General features: G+C 35.7%; 1 long non-coding RNA gene across 2 annotated transcripts; it reads right to left on the bottom strand.

Moving 5' to 3' along the window:
- Window positions 1-836: 836 nt before the first annotated feature.
- On the bottom strand, window positions 837-2981 carry LOC145587842 (uncharacterized). 2 transcript variants are annotated; one of them, XR_014101447.1, is made up of 4 exons: window positions 2807-2981; window positions 1577-1812; window positions 978-1111; window positions 837-922 (listed from the first exon to the last, which is right to left on the bottom strand). It is a non-coding gene; the product is annotated as an uncharacterized LOC145587842 (long non-coding RNA). The 2 variants fall into 2 exon arrangements; XR_014101448.1 differs by having other exon boundaries at window positions 1577-1647; window positions 2807-2849.
- Window positions 2982-3962: the final 981 nt, after the last annotated feature.

The raw sequence follows: 3962 nt of genomic DNA, 5'->3' as shown, positions 1-3962 counted from the left end.
TTACTATGTTTTACCCTGGAGTATTATTTATTGGTGAACCTATGCCCTACATCCTTTTATATATTGTTTTCTCCCTATTCATATCCTTTGTAGTTTAGTTTCTTACTCAATTATAAATATTGGCTACTTAGATAATTTAAATTATAATAATTAATTAGGAGTAAAAAGACTTGTTTCCCTGTGGAGATCGACTCTACTTCCCTATCTACTTTAGTTAGAGGACTTAGGAATTATTTTTGATTAGGGGATACGACTTTACCCTGTCACCGAGCCTACCTACTCGCTAACCCCCAAATCCTTGACCCTACTCTTCTCCACGATCCCACTAATCCTTAAATAATTTTTGTTCTTTTGTCCCTCCTTCCCCAAACACCACCATTGCTCCACCCCTCTCTCCATCACCACCACTACTACACCACTCCAGTCCCATCCCACCACCAGAACCGCCCCCTCCCCTTCCCGACTACCGTTGCGGCGCTGCCAACCTCCCCCCCACCTAACAGGCCAAAACTCCCACATAACCCACCAACCAGTCTCGATTCCACCCCCACCCTTCTACATTCCCAATTCCACCAATTCCCAACCACCGCAGCCAATCCTCACCACCAAAAACTCCCACACACCCCACCAACGAGCCATAATCCCCCACCTCACCCCACCAACGAGCCAGAATCCCCCACCTCACCCAACCACAACTCTCTTCTCCCTCACAAACAGCAGCCACCAGCAAACCCCCCCCCCCCCACATCACCAATTCTTCAATTGCGCACCAAATCACAGCCAACGCCACCAATTACCGCCAATCCGCCACCCGCAATCATCAATTTGCCTCCAGTTTTCAACATTTTCTCCTTCCGCGTTGATTTTATTGAGATTCGGGATTGATGATGATGGTGAGCATGACCTACCGTTGGTTTTGTATCTTCGGTATAAATATTAAATAAATTTACCTCAGTATAAATATTAAATAAATTTACCTTAAAAATTGAATTTGTATCTTCTCAAGATCATCTCAAAGTTCTTCATTTCCAGTGAGCTTCTCTCAGATTCAACCTTTACAATCCCCTGACCTACAGATGTTGGATCTGACTGAAAATTACTTAACCTTCCTCTGTAAAAGCAATAAGATGTTATGTGAATATCAAAGTAAAATCAAACCAACAGACCTAACTTCTACCACAGCATTATTCATGAGAAGAGGACCATAATTTAAAATTTATTTTTTTTTAACTTCTGTTTATAACTTGTGTTTCTTAATTACACTCAAACTTGTTTATAACTTGTGTTTCTTAATTACACTCAAACTTGTTATACAAGTTCCAAATTCAAGAAACACTCCAAATCCAAAACCCCAAATTTATACAGTTCATGACTTTCCTAAATCTTGCTATCTATGCCTCTAATGTATACCAAATTAACCAAAACCCTAAAGCACTTGTTTACCATCTACTCATACGGACTCGAAAATTGTCTATCATGAGGTATAAAATTTCATACTTTACGGGGCAAACAAATTTCAGCTAATAACCCTTGAAAGCTAAAACATATCAGAGATTAGAAAAATTTAGAAATTTACCCATAAGATAAACACGAAGACGACTGCTAAGCTCCACAAAAAGCTCAAACATCGGACCTAAATCACCAACACTGCCATGATGATAAAGCAAATTAGATGAGGCTTTAGATTTTACATACACAGCTACAACTCGTTCCCCCTTTGAATTTTGAGCTTTAAAACATCAACGCCAGGAATTGACAATAATTTCTCGCCGCCAGAATTCTCATCAGAGATCACCGTGTATGACGTTAAAGCTGACAGAAAAAAAATGCAAATTTAGCAGCAATTGATGAATTCCCTCCCCAACCCCCGTTCTTTTCTCTCTCATCAGATATTCCTGTTTCAAAAACCTTTCCCCCAAACATCTCTTCTTTTCTGAAAACCCAAAAAATTTCCAGCTTAAAATCGATAATCCGGAGAAATTCAAACTCAAAATCGACAACCTTGATAAAATTAAGCTATAATAAGACTCCGAGACCACCAAGACAAAATCCAAGTAAAAATCGGCAACCTAGAAAAATCTAAGCAAAAAATTCGATGACCGAATTACACAGACCAAAACTGAACTCAAAATCGATCACCCAATAAAAAAAATGAGCTGAAACTTGAATACCTAAACAAAAATTTAAGGTCATAAATCATAATCAACAATCTAAAGAAATTAAAGTTCGTATAAAGATGACCCTTTAAAGCTAAATCAAACCATGTAAAAGTAGGGGCGGAAGCTAAAAATAACATAAATTCCAATATTTTGAGGTACCCTAATATAATATTGAATTTAACAATAACCACAACACTAAAATAAAAATCACAAATTATAGATCGTAAATAACTACTTTGTGTATCAGTTATGTTGTCAGCAAATGAAGAAATTCTCAATTCAAGGTAAAGCTAATTCAGTTACCAATCAGGCAATCAATATATAAAGATGACTAATCATTTACTTAAATCTATACTCACCTCAACATAGAGAACCCCAAATTTGAATTAAACAGAATCTTCAATATGGCTAAGAAAATAGATCTATGACATTAAAATCACAATGGCAAGATTACCCATAAACTAATTTAGGAAATTATGAATAGCATATCACAGTAATTGATTTCAATAGGAGTAGTATTTTTTTCGATCCCAATAATCTCTTTTTTAAGCCATGAAAAATAACCCAGTTCATCCCACACATATAACCCAACGCATCTCACATTATAAACCAAATTATAGGGAAAAAAAAAAGCAAAAAAATTGTACCTTAATTGAGTGAACTGAAGGCTACGATTCTCCATAAGCTTTTCCAATCCATCCCTCTGATTTCAACACTGTTAATCTGACCTAACATCAGAGTAAAAAGAATCCAATAGCATTATTTTATGCAGAAAGATACAAGGATATAATTTTCTACCTTTAATTAAATGCATAAGGATCATCTCCATTAGCAAGCATATGGATTCAGAATTTCAGAGACCCTTCGGAAAATATTTCACCGATATTGATAGGCTGAGAGTAACCCACTGCCCTAACTCTCTGCATTGTGAGACTATGTCATCAATTATTTTGTCCTCTAATTTATTGGTGACTTACAAAAGCAGCAACCAATCATATTAAAAAAAAACAGTCCAAACCATGAGTAGAAAAAGCAATCAACAATGTAGGAAAATTTAAGCAAGATAAAAGAACTCATCTCTAATTATTCCGATAAAACTCAGCATATATGGCACAGCCTACAAAAACAGAACAAGTGTAAATGATAGCTTTCATTACAGGATAAAATCTAATCAGATTAAATTATCAGTGGTAATCAAAGCATGTATGCCATCATTTGTGTTTCTACTTATACAATCCGGAAATGTTTACTTAGCTTCTATGTTAAGTGATGGGTTACCCGAGAGGGGAAAACCCCACATGGTGAGATCCGAGATTTTTTTTTTTTTAATGCTTCTAAATTCTATCAATTTGGTATTAAAATGCGGATTGCAATTTTTTGAACTAAGAAACAGCAGATATATTTCCTTCAAAATTCTTAGGTTCATAGTTAACACACATTTACACATAGATTACCTATATTATAGAACGGTGACACTATGATGTGATACATTTATGGAAGATATACAGCTCGCTCATAGCTCATTCTCTCCCTACTTAACAGCCATATCAAAAACAGTATGACCAACACATCAACAACTCTTTCTAAATAATCCTATCAGCAACTAAAACCCCCTTTTTGAGCCAGGCCAAAAACATTATGACGAACACATTAACAACACTTTATAAAATTATAATTTAATTTACATCATGAAACATGAACGCTCCTTAAATGTAATTAAATTAAATAAAAGGGGGAGAAAACGATTACTTGAGAAAATTATCATTGTATCGATCTTCGCCATCTTCCTCATCAACTTCATCC

Source organism: Chenopodium album, chromosome 2, assembly GCF_948465745.1.
Source record: "Chenopodium album chromosome 2, dcCheAlbu1.1, whole genome shotgun sequence".
Taxonomy (NCBI): domain Eukaryota; kingdom Viridiplantae; phylum Streptophyta; class Magnoliopsida; order Caryophyllales; family Amaranthaceae; genus Chenopodium; species Chenopodium album.
This window is presented reverse-complemented; position numbering and strand designations above follow the sequence as displayed.